The sequence below is a fragment of the Melospiza georgiana genome, chromosome 20 (genome assembly GCF_028018845.1).
Source record: "Melospiza georgiana isolate bMelGeo1 chromosome 20, bMelGeo1.pri, whole genome shotgun sequence".
NCBI classification, from domain to species: Eukaryota; Metazoa; Chordata; class Aves; order Passeriformes; family Passerellidae; genus Melospiza; species Melospiza georgiana.
This window is the reverse complement of record NC_080449.1, coordinates 10,762,539-10,775,400: the sequence shown is the minus strand read 5'-3', so window position 1 is coordinate 10,775,400 and position 12,862 is coordinate 10,762,539. Positions and strand designations below refer to the sequence as shown.

Here is a 12,862-nt window from a genome sequence, read left to right as displayed (position 1 = left end):
ATGTGTGGGACCAGCCAAGGACAGCTCGGTAGCACACAACAAGCCAAACTTAAAATAAATATCAATTATTAATATTACTTAGAATTTGCTCTATAAACAAACAGGATTGTCGGGAGGAACCCCTGTCTCCCCCTAAAGGCACCAAACTGGGCTGGTTTAGGGAATGTTTTAAGCCAAGGAGAAGCAACCAAGTGCCCCAGCATCCCAAATCTTCGGCAAAACTCAGATAAAACCTCTCAGGAGATGCTGCACACAATTGGTCCCTCCCAAAATGCAGTTCCCAGGGAAATGGGGGGGAAGTAACAGCTTGGTTTAGGAAGAGCATCAAGGAACACAGCAAAGCCACACAAGGAAGCTGAAGAAGCCCAAACCACCCCAATAAACCATCAGCCAGGACTGCTGGAATATTCCCTTCTTCCTCCCTCTGCCCCTTCCTTTTTATGACCAGAATACACCAAAAAAGCCTCCCAAAACCCAACCCAAAACCACCAAAAACCCCAAATCGTGAAGAAATAAAATAAAACAGTCTTGAAAGCCCAGGAGAACCTGCTCAGCACCAAACCTCGCATTCCCTAAAAACAACAGCAACAAAAAGCTACTGTGATTAGACAGCAAATGCAATAAAGCTTGATAATTTCTAACTTTAAAATCCCTCTATTAAATATGATCATTTTTCTTTTAAATAGAGCACCAAGAGACCTTTGAAGGGTTTGAAATGGCTTCAGCCCATCTGACACAGGAAGAGCTGTGCTGCAGGAGAAATGACCTTTGCAATTACAGATGTAAACTGTATATTTCCAATCTCATCTCCCAAGCTGAGCTGTGTCCCAAGGTGCAGGAGGAGCCCCCAGCATGACCATCACCCCAAAAAATCCAGTCCCCTTTGGCCTGGAGTGTCCTACAGGTGACAGACCATCAACAGGACATCTCCAAATGGGAAAACTTGGATAAAACTGGATTAAAACCAGACAAACATCCCCCACCTTGATCATTTTACATATGTGACCATTCAAGCAAAAACATCATTTTTGTTTTCTGATGGCAGCCTCTTTCTCCAGGAGGATAATTTGTACATCTCTGCCTGATTTTTGTAAAGTCATAGCCTTTGTCACAAGATGTTCATAAAAAATGCAGCTGTTATTTGAGACAACTTCCAGGAGAGTTTGGGAATTCTCAGTTTCTGCATTCATCTGCTTTGGGGGAAAGAAGAAAAGCAGGTTTGCTCTTTTCCAAACTAATTCCCTGCTCTGAGGCCTGAAAGGTCAGGGCGAGGCGACAGCAACAAAGGGAAAAAGCATCGACCTAGAATGAGATGCTGCCATCAGAGCTCCCCCAGGAGTAATCAGAAATAATTAGATAATGTATTTAAATTGGCTTTTTTTTTTTTTTTTTCTCAGCCAAACAACAGAGAGACTGGGTGGAGAATCATTCCCCCAAAGCCCCCCAAAAATCCTGCAGCTCCCCAGGAAGGTGAGCTGGGACAGGGACAAAGGGACAGGGACCCTCTGGGGGTGGGAGACAAAGCAGCCAAAGCCCCAGGAAAGAAAAGAGCTGAAAAGTCCTGCCCTTGAAGGCCCCAAAGGGTCAAAGGAAACTTCCCTTTCTTCTGTAAATGAGGAGAGAGGGGAGGAAAATCCCACCCTTGGATTTGAGGCTGGCAGGGGGTCCCCAAAGCCACCCAATCCCCCAGGCACGGGGGTGGCACCTGCCCTGCTCTCACTGCAGGGTTTTGGGGGTTATTTCCCCATTTTTTAACGCAAAGGAAATGTAAAAACCCAGGGGAAAATATGCAACAGCTCACTGCAAACTCGGTGGCCAAGTGTCATCATTGCCCGAGCACGGAGATGCTGTAATGCCTCAAATAAAATAGAGACTTAAATAAAATAGTTTGGTAAACTAAAGAGTTAAATAAAATAAACAGCCAAATAAAATGCACTTCAGGTCCAGGCTGAGCATATTCCCCCCACCTCTGCATCACAGGCCGTGCCAGGGAGCCAAAAAGCCAAAAAGCAAAGTCTGCACCCCCACCCCAACAACCGAGCATCCCCTTTCCAGGTGAGAAAACCCAGGAGGGGAAGGGAGGGGGATTGGAGCACGGGTCTGGATTCCTGCACAGGGGGGAGAAAACAAGGTTAAGTTCAGTAATCAAATGGCAATGAGCCTCCTCTCCTGCAGCACTGGTATCTGCAGCTCCAAAGTATTTATTTTTGAAATGCTGCAAGTGGCAAGCGGCGCGGACAGACCCTATTTTTAGTGTAGCAGCCAGTGGCAATGGGTGAAAGAAGATTATTTCTGCCTTATTAAGAGCAGAAAGTGAATTTGCAAATATTACTCAGTAACACACGGGCAGCCCCCACGCAGCAGACACGCAGCACGGAGCCACCACGGCTCCAGAGTTCACACACAAAGTGCAGCCCCAGAGGCTGGGCAGGGGAAAACGGGGCGGGGGGAAAAAGGTGGAAAAGTGAATTAAAATCCTGCTGATGGCGCAGCTCAGGAGGTGTGGGCAGCCCCACTGCCAGGGGATGGGGACTGGGTGCTCAGTTTGGGACCCTGGCACTGCCCTGGGGGCTCTCCCTGGGGACCAAGCTCCAAACATCTCCCGTGGGGAGCTGGCACAGCCCTGAGGGGTCTCTCTGAAGATCCTGGCACAGGCACAGGGATGGATGCCAGGACAGCCCTGAGGGGTCTCTGCCCAGGGACCCTGGCACAGCCCCAAGCATCTCTCCATGGGGACCCTGGTACAGTTCCGAGGGTCTCACCCCAATCCTCTGGCACAGCCCCAAGGGTCTCTTTGTGGAGACCCCAGAACAGCCCCAGGGTATCTCCTAGTCATTCTGCACAGCTCCAAGGGGTCTCTTTACGGGGACCCCAGCACAGTCCCGAGAGTCTCTCCCCAATCCCTGGCACAGTCCTGAGGGTCTCTTTACGGGGACCCCATGACAGTCTCGGGGGTCTCTCCCCGAGTTCCCCATCACAACCCCGAGGGTCTCTCCCCAATCCCCATCACAAGACTGAGGGTCTCTTTGCAGGGACCCCGCACAGCCCAGTGTCCCCCTGGTGCAAGCACAGCTCCGAGGGTCTCTCCCCAGTCCCCCTGCAAGGTCCTGAGGATCTCTCCCCAGTCCCTGGCACAGCCCCGAGGGTCTCTCTCCAGTTCCCCATCACAGCCCCGAGGGTCTCCCCCAATCCCCATCACAGTTCTGAGGGTCTCCCCCACTTCCCCATCATCATAGCCCTGAGGGTCTCTTTGCAGGGACCCTGCACAGCCCTGTGTCCCCCCCAGTCCCCCACCACAGCCCCGAGGGTCTCTCCCCAATCCTTGACACAGCCCCGAGGGTCTCTCTGCAGGGACCCCATCCCTACCCCGAGGGTCTTTCCCCAATCCGTCATCACTGCCCCGAGGGTCTCTCCCCAATCCCCATCACAATCCCAAGGGTCTCTCCAGTCCCCCATCACAGCCCCGAGGGTCTCCCCCAGTCCCCCATCACTGCCCCGAGGGTCTCTTTGCAGGGACCCCATCACAGTCCCCAGGGTCTCTCCCCAATCCCCATCACTGCCCCGGGGGTCTCTCCCCAGTGCCCATCACTGAGGGTCTCTCCAGTCCCCCACCACAGTGCCCAGGGTCTCTCCAGCCCCCACCACAGTGCCCAGGGTCTCTCCAGCCCCCACCACAGTGCCCAGGGTCTCTCCAGTCCCCCACCACAGTCCCCAGGGTCTCCCTGCAGGACCCTGCCCAGCCCCGTGTCCCTCCCCGGCAGCCCGGCTCTGTCCGTCTGTCCTGCTGCAAGGTGAGTCACCGTCCCCGGGAGCACCGCGGCTCCTCGAGGTCACCCACCCGGCAGCAGCTCCCAAAGTGCCGTCATTCAGCCAAGGCAAAGCGTGCTTTTGCCATTATTATTTCATTAGGCTTTTTTTTTTTTTTTCCTCTCTTTCCCCCTTCCCTAACACTGATCCTAAGAGCTCTCAAAGCAAAGAGAAGCAAAAATAGAAAATGCAACATTTTAATTTTTTTTTCCCCTCTCTCTCTCTCTCTCAGATTGCTGCAAGGGGAAGGGAGAAGGGAGAGAGACATGGCTAGAAAATACAATTATTCTGCAGAACGGAGTATTTTGCCATCTAATAAAAAGTCAAGACCCCGAGTAAGTTATGGCCACAGGAAAGCACAGAGCACCCCATCACCCTGCCTGCAGCATCCCATCACAAGCACTAATTCCCATCCGTAACACATCAAAAAAGACAAGTGCCATGCTGAATCCTATTCTCCTCACTCCTGGTACACAACAGCAGAGCTAGCAATATATAACATGCATGACTCAGTCCTAGCACCGTGCCACTACGGAACAGAAAGCTTTAAAATAAAGTAAATATCTTAAAAGGTCAATTAAAAAAAGCTTACAAAACATCAGACGCTGCTTCTCGCTAGAGCTCATTACCTAGTATGGTGGAGCTGCCTGTGTGTTTTTTTTTCTTGTGCAAGTTAGTCTGTGAGTCAGCATTAACACACATGAGAACATCAGGAATACTGCCTAGTTCTGATGCAATGGAGGTTGTAAAAAAAAAAAAAAAAAAAGAAGAAGAAGAAGAAATCGCACTCGGTTTGGACAGGAGCCTGTAATTCAATTGCCTTTACTTTTCAATTACTGCATAGCCTACCCTGACCAACCTGCAGAGGGGAAGGAAACTTTGCTTACATCTCTGTCTTAAAATTAATGACTTTTACTTTTGGCTACAGCTTATTCTCCCTGCTTAAAAAAAAAAAAAAGACATAGTATAATTAACCCTTCAAGGGCAGCTGAGCCCGTGCAGCAATTGGGATCTTTGTGGTTTTGCAGGAATTTCAGGGCTGCCAAAAAGTTCTGGTGAAGGGAGACATTTATGCATTAAACTTTTAATACTCAATAAAGCAAAGCTACAATTGCATCTGAGCTTGATCTTTAATGGAAAGAGAAGCTTGCAGACAAGGGGAGTTGGAGACTGCAGAAATTTAACTCTGCGCTTCTGGGCTCAGACAGGCAACTACGAGACTGCACAGAAGCTTCTTCAAAAATGAGGGGCTTGGTCATCCAGCAAAACCCCTGAGAAATCCAAAATCGGTGACACGAGGTGGCCACCCCCAGCCTGACACCAATTTTGCCCAGACAGTGCTAAAAAAATCTGCTTTTGTTATATATTGCATTTACTGTTTGTAGTCCAGCAAAGAATTCCCTGTCCCCCATTTCCCTGGGGGGAAAACCAGACTGATCCCTATTTCCAGGAGCATTAAGTACATGAGTTTTCATTTCTGCCTTCTCTCCTCCTGCAGCAAAACCCCTCACTGGGGGCAACACACTGTGCCCAAAGCTTCAGAATGTGCCTATTTCTGCATCACACCCTAAACCACCCCCAGACAACGCTGCAGCCCAGAATATTGTATTATATATGCACTGCTGATGATTATAGATATGAAATGTTATAATATAGGTGATGTATGATCAATATATTGGTTTTATGTATATATATTATATGTGCTAAACTATGTCCACCAATATCTGACAAGTTCTGAGCTGCTGGGAGAGCCCCCTAAAATCTGTTTTTTTTTAATCTCTGCAGCAGAGAGAGGTCAGAGATTGGAGTGACAAAGTCTCCCCAGTGCTCACAACCTGAGCTGGTCCCACACCAACAAACCCCCCAAAATATAAACATGGCTATGTAATTCATATGGACTCAAAATCCAGTGAAACACAAAAAATGCCAAACCCCAGTTTAGTTTGCTGGTTGTTTTCATGAGCAGACACAAACGCTGCAAAACCCTTTCTTCTTTCCAAGTATAAATACTTATTAATGCTGATTAACCAACACAGAAGCCTCTAATATTAGAGATCAATCACTTCTGCAGCCTCTCCTGCAGGCAAGGGTCTGTCTCAAACCAGCATGAGCCTGGTGGGGTTATTTTTCCTTAAGCATGTGGGATACTTGAATACAGATGAATTGAGTTTTAAAGGAAAAAAAAAAAACCCAAGCAGCAACTTCTGGGCCAAGTTCTTGTGTGCCAAACTTTTCAACTGCCACAGCACAGCTCGACAGTGTTTCAAAAGAATTTAAGCACTGTTTTGAATACTGCTGACAATCTTCCTCATCAAAATTTGTAATTTAAATACCTCAAATCTGAAAAGCACGCTCCCTGGGGCATGCTTCATTCTCCCTCCCCACCACCCACCCTCCCCAAGCCCCATTTGGAATAAAACCCATTGCTTTCTGCAGCTGGCAGGGTTTTCCCCCCTCCTGCAGCCCCCCAGCATCCCAGAGGGATCCCAGCAGGGCAGCCCTGGATGGAGCCTCTGTGTGCACCCCAAAACACACAGCATCCTTCCCCTTTCACAGCTCTCCAGGCTGCTCCAGAGATAAAACCAGCCACTGGTTTAGAGATAACATCAGTCACTGGTTTAGAGATAAGATCACCGATTTAGAGCTAAGTCAAATCAGTGACTTAGGGCTAACACCAGTTAGTGATTTAGGGCTAAAACCAGTTAGTGATTGAAAGCTAAAACTAGTTAGTGATTTAGAGTTAAAACCAGTGACTGATTTAGGGCCAAAACCAGTGACTGATTTAGGGCTAAAACCAGTACCTGGTTTAGGGCTAAAGCCAGTTAGTGATTTAGAGTTAAAACCAGTAACCGATTTAGGGCTAAAACCAGTAACTGATTCAGGGCTAAAACCAGTAACTGACTTAGAATTAAAACCAGTTGCTGATTTAGAATTAAACCCAGTGACTGATTTAGGGCTAAAACCAGTGCCTGGTTTAGGGCTAAAGCCAGTTAGTGATTTAGAATTAAAACCAGTGACCGATTTAAAGCTAAAACCAGTGACTGATTCGGGGCTAAAACCAGTGACTGACTTAGGGCTAAAACCAGTTGCTGATTTAGAATTAAACCCAGTTACTGATTTAAAGCTCAAAGCAGGCTGTCCTGACTCCTACCCCCAGAAGGGGTTAATCCAAGGAGCCCCATTCCCACCCTCTGCTCTCCAGTGGGTGAGATGCTCCTTCAGACGTGTCAATAACCCCCCAAATAATTCCCTAAGCCCGGAGGAGCAGCTGAAGGAACGCCTTGGGGTGGCAGTGCCGGGGGAGCAGCAGCTCCATTTTGGCAGGATTTGTGTTTAAGATTCCCTCCCATGGCTGCAAAGCACCTTGAAAGGTCGGCGAGCGCTTTCATATTCTCGCATCCATCGCCGGCGCTGCCGCAGACGGAACGGATTGACCTAGACAAGAACTGCAAGAGCCTCGCTGAAATAATCCATCAGCAGCCCTCAGCTGCAGCCTCCTTTGTCATGGGAACGCTGGGGAATCTCACCTACCTACTGCAGCCGAGAGGGGCTGGAGAGCCTTTAAATCCCAGCCCTGCTCTCCTGGGATGCAACCAGAGCCGGGCGAGCCGGCACGCAGCGCCGATCCCTCCATGTTCCAGAGCCTGTGCCCATTACCCAACTCATTAAAGACAGTGATACTTTGTAACACACTCTAATCTTTAATATTCATAGCTTGCTTCATTTGCATATCATGCCATAAATAGTTGGAGCAGAGGTAAAACACAAAGCGCTCCACTTGCATTTCTAATTACGCCTAAAATCAAATGTAAATCACAACACAGCCAAGACACAGAAAATATTAAATTTGCTGGCTCTCAGTTAAAAATTTTTAAACACCTCCCCCCCCCTCCCCAATCATGCTCACAAACCCAATTATTTTTAAAAAGAAAAATCAAAGGAGCTCACACTGTCTGTTTTCAAAGAGGAGCTGACACATCCCAGCCCCAGCTCTGGTGAGGGACTCAGCCCATCTCCCCAAAACCACCCCAAAACCCTGCCCTGCCCTTCCCACGGGGCTGGGCTGCAGCTGCCCATTTAACCTTGCTCTCTGGAGGAACACCAGGATCCTTCTGCTCCGGGGTGCCTGGGAAAGCTGATCTCAGGCAAAGGAGGCAAATTTGAAACATCAGCTCAAACCTGAACTTGTGCTAATTGCGCTGGCTGGAGGTCAAGGCTTTGGGTTTGGGAGAGGGAAGGAGAAAGCCCTGGGGCTGGGAGCTGCTCGGTCTCCGGGTTTAATGAAATGAGGGAAGTTTTGGGGTGCTGGCACTCAGCAGCTCCGTGTCCAGAAGGAAACAAACAATTCCTGCTCACAATGTACCAAAAGCAGGCAGAGGCAGCACAGGCTGTTCCTCTCTGCTGTGCTTTCTCCTGGAACATGGAAGAGCCCTCAGAGGCAGGAGCTGCCTCACAATGGGACACCAGTCCTGTGGAAAAGGCTCAGGACCCCATTCCACCCCTGCCAGGGAAAGGTTTGGCATCAGTGAGCCCTGTGCTCTCTCCAGACACATCCCAAATATCAGCCCTTTGGATGGCAGCTGCAGCAAAGGCACCTGCCACCCCCAGAAAGGATCCTGGGGAATGATGTGGGGCTGGCAGGGGCTCCTGGACTTGAGTCCAACCACCACAGCCCTGGAGGACTGGTCCACAGCAACACCCAATTCATCAGCTTTTAGGGAAAAGCAACAACACCCAATTCATCAGCTTTTGGGGGAAAACAACAACTCCCAATTTATCAGCTTTTAGGGGAAAACAAGAACTCCCAATTTATCAGCTTTTAGGGAAAAGCAACAACACCCAATTCATCAGCTTTTAGGGGAAAAGTGTGGCATCAGCCGAGGCTGCACCCCTGGGGCAAACAGGAGTGAGGTGTTTGCACCTGCACAGATGAACTGATCCCACTTCCCCCAGCTCATAGAGACACCAGAAGACTTTATACCTGCAAAGCACCTCAATATTCATGGATAAAAATTGCTATTAGCGCATTCCTGCCATATTCTGCTCCTACTTGTATTTCCAGGGTCCCTAAATCCCATCAGTGAATGGGTCCAGGGTTCCCCAATTCTTGCCCTCCCCTGGTGCTGCAGCTCATCCTGCCCCTTCCCAGACTGGATTCCAGCTCAGCAACTACACTGCATTAGCTCTAAGAAAGAGTTAAAAGATCTTTTTCCCTGCCATATCAAGTTCCAAAGGATTCCAGAGACATCATTAAATTTAACCCCAAAAGGTGAGCAACCGCCCCGTGCCCCCAGCCTGCACCCAGGGAGAAGTGAAAGCGAGCAGCTCACAGCCTGCAAAGCTTTTCTGCTCTTCTTATGTACCCTGGCATCTTGCCCAGACCTATTTTTAAGCCCATTTACTAGAAATCCCACAAATTAAAGGAAATACGGATAATGTTGTAAGAATCCTTTGGGCCAAATAAAAGCTACACATAATTTTCCTTGTGCATCAAGAGTAAGATCCTTAACCACAAAAACCAGATTTCCCCAAAGCTCTTTTGCAACAGCGAGAGAGAATCTTGTTTTGTAAAAAGTTGCTTTGATTCACTCCTGGATTACAGGGAGCTCCGCTGCCTCCCGGCCAAACCCAGGAGTGATTCCTGTTATGAAACACAAGAGGTGTTAGAACACAAATAAATTCAACGTCTCCAGCTCTGGAACGGGGGACTGCAAGGACAGCAAGGCACAGAGAGCACCGGGGAGAAGCTGCAGGATGGTTTTGGGGGTTTTTTCCCTCTGCAGAGGAGATTTGGGTGGGTTTATCCCCCAGATTCTATGCACTGTTGTGTTCACAGTGCGTTCATTGCCCAGATTCTGTGCACTCAGGGCTCATGGAGGGTCAAGTGTGCTGGAAAATTTCCAACCTGCAGGCAGGACAGAGCCTGTCCTCCATCCCCTGTCCCCATTCCCAGTGCCACCTGCACCCCCAGGATGGGGACAGGATGGTGACAGGGTGAGCTGTGCATCACCCCAGCCCCAAGGAAGGGTCTCCTCAGCATCTCCTTGGGGATTTCCTGAAAAGCAGGGATTTTATACAAAAATAAATCTATCTCTGCTTGAATAATGACAGTGGGGTCAGCAGGAAATAAAGGAGCATCCACCTGCTGCAGGGCTTTGGGAAGAGCTGAGTTTTATGCAGCATCCACGATTTTAACTTTCAATAAACTCCACTAACAGCTCTTGTACTGGGGTGAGATTAAAGAGAAACCAAGATCCATGTTTGACTAGAGCTCATCAGACAAGCAGAAACAGCCCCAAAACACAGCAAGTCAAAGCAGAATTTGTGGTTAGTCCTGGCACGGAGGGAATGAGGGGAAGGTGCTTCCTTTCCCCATCCAACCTCACTCTCCTTCATCCCCACCACTGCCTTAAAATGTCTTCCTCACAAACATTCCAGCTTCCTTTTAAAAAAGGAAAATAATTATGCTGGGGAATAACCACTTGTCTCCTACAAGCACACAGATATGAACAGTTAAACACACAACTTTGGGAACTTTGCCAAGATTTATATGTTTTGCATGGAAAGCAAATGTTGGTGGTTTTTTTTTTTCCCCTGCCTGGGAAAATATTTAAGTGCTAAGTTTATGGAGCCAAGTCCATTTATTCCTGGTTTAGGCTGCTGCTCAGACAGAACTGAATTAGTGATTTAAGCAGCGCTGGGGGATGCAGAGCTGGCCCACGCCACAGCCCCCAGCCCAGAGCTGTGCTGGCACGTGGCTCTGGGAATTCTAACAAATCCCAGACAGGGTTTTTACCCATGGCACAGGATGGCAGGAGTGGCCACCCTTCCCTGGAGCCCCCCAGGTCCCCCCCCCAGTTCATTGCTGTGGTGCTTTTTGATGCAGTGAAAGTCTTTTCACGGTGATGCCCTTAGAAACAGCAACACTTGATTTGCATTTCCCTGGCCCAATTTACCAAATCCCTGCCTGCAGATGGAAGCTCCTCCCTGTGATCCCAGCTCAGAGCAGCTCCCAGCTCCATCACTGTGCTGGGACCAGTCCCACGAGCTGAGGCAGCAGTCCTGTCCCACCCCTGGAAGTGTCCAAGGCCAGGCTGGACAGGGCTTGGAGCACCCTGGGACAGTGGAAAGGGGATGGAATAGGATGAGGCTTTAAGGTCCTTTTCAAAAAAAATCATTTAGCAATTCTATAAAACCCCGAGATCCACTCTGTCCCAAGCCTCAGCCACTTGCTCACACCTCGAGACCTCTTCACAAGGCCCTCCAGCATTTTGCAGCAAGCCAGCCAGTGATTTTTGCCTCTGTATTCCCATTTATTTGTGTATTTTTGCAAATCTTTCTGGCCAGTTAAACCAGAACCGTGGCGATTGCGAAATCAGGAAATTTGCTGCAACGCTCTGTAACTCTTGCAAGGCAATTAGCCAAAGCCTCACACAAATAAGCTTTTTTGCCACACCATTCTAACCACCAAGCATTAACCCATTTTCTTAGGAAACAACATCTGCTGAAACAACTTCCTAATCTAGCAGCAGGCATGGAAAAAACCCAGTGCAGTCTCCCTAGTGCAGATTTGCACTGCTCAGAGGGGTCTGACCAGACCCAGCCTCCTCTCACAGACCCTCTCCCTGGGATATTTAATCCCTGGGGCAGGAAAAGTGTTCAGGTCAAAGGTTTTCCTGCAGCACTTCCATGTTTTAAAGACAGAGATGGGGGCTTTGGAGCAGGATTTGCATCCCTGCACCCGTGAAATCCTTGGAGATACAGGAGCTGCACCCTACCAGATGCAGGGACAAACCAAAGCACACAGGTGTCATTTGTAAAAATAAATAAACTACTGAGCAATAAAGCAACAGATTCCATTTCCTATCCTGGAATTACACAGCTTTTTTTTTTTTCCTGGGAAATTTGGAACATAGAGCCAAAATCAGGCTCCGTGATTCGCCCTAGGAAAGACAGAAACCACACTGCATCCTTCTGCTCACCCCAGCCTGAAACAGCAGCCACACTTCTGTGCCATTTGTTTAGAACTCATTTCCTCCCTTACTCTCTGCCCCTGCTTTCTCCACCATCCCAAAAGCCAATAAAATAAAATAAAAAGCTTCCTTTTGGGAACGTACTGGTAATAATATTGCTCCCATCTGTTGCTAAGTCTGAGGACCTGCACGGGGAGCAAGGAGGCTGCAAAGCTGAAAGGGAGTCAAGTGTTTGCATGGTTTTAGTGAGAATGAAATCCAGCTTTAAACACAGTAAATCGGAGACTATTCTGAATCACCTCTTGAATTTTTTAATGCTACTCCTGGGAGCACTGAAGGTAAATATGTTAATTTGACTTCAATCATGGTGCAGGGGAAAAAAAAAAGCAGCACACTGTATTAGTTTAGGGTACCAAGTCTTAAAACTATTCATGCATTTCTGCATATTTTATACTCAGCAAATAAAGTTCCAAGGTTCTATAAGGAGGCTGCAAAATTATTCTGAGTAAGCAATAATGAGCTGTGCATTATATAAGGCTGATACTAATGGTAATCTATTATTAAAATTTGAGAGTTGTAGCAGCTCCATAGGAGTCCAAGAGCAGGTTTTGCTCCCTGGGAAGGGAGAGCAGCACCTGGAGCAGGGAGCTTGCCCAGGTTTTAGGGGACCCAGGCTGCACCCCAGGGCCTTGGGATCACCTGTGCCATGGCTAATGAACTTTTCCACAGGTCCCTGTCCCACTGCAACATCCTGAGCCCCAGCGTGTCCCATTCCCTGCCTGAGCGTAACACATCTCCCAAAATGCATTAAAAAATTACCAGGGTTCATTTTCAATTGTCAGGTTTGTGCATCTCAGCTGTCCCCCGAGCCAGCCTGACCTTGGTCCCTGCTGGGCTGCAGGGATGTGTCCAGTGAGACCCAGGCAGCTCTTCCTGCCTGTCCCCTCTGCCAAATTCCCTCCAGGGCCTCCAAGGAGCACCAGGGTGGCAGCATGGACTGAAATCTCAATGGAAGAGGCACAGCCCAGCACCCTGGGCCACTGGAAGGTTCCCTGCCCCTTGAACAAGACAGGCTTTAAGGT

The 12,862-nt window shown here is 48.7% G+C and overlaps 1 protein-coding gene across 3 annotated transcripts in view; it reads right to left on the bottom strand.

Annotated features, from left to right (window-relative positions):
* The window catches only part of NACC2 (NACC family member 2), a 54,568-nt gene that overhangs the window by 22,690 nt on the left and 19,016 nt on the right, over positions 1–12,862 (bottom strand). The window contains exon 1 of one of the 3 annotated variants that reach the window (XM_058038110.1): positions 4,400–4,480. The exons of the other annotated variants lie outside the window; for them this stretch is intronic. The gene's annotated coding sequence lies outside the window, so the exon portion shown is untranslated. Of the gene's footprint in view, positions 1–4,399; positions 4,481–12,862 lie in introns of those variants that run through there. 3 annotated transcript variants of the gene reach the window in all.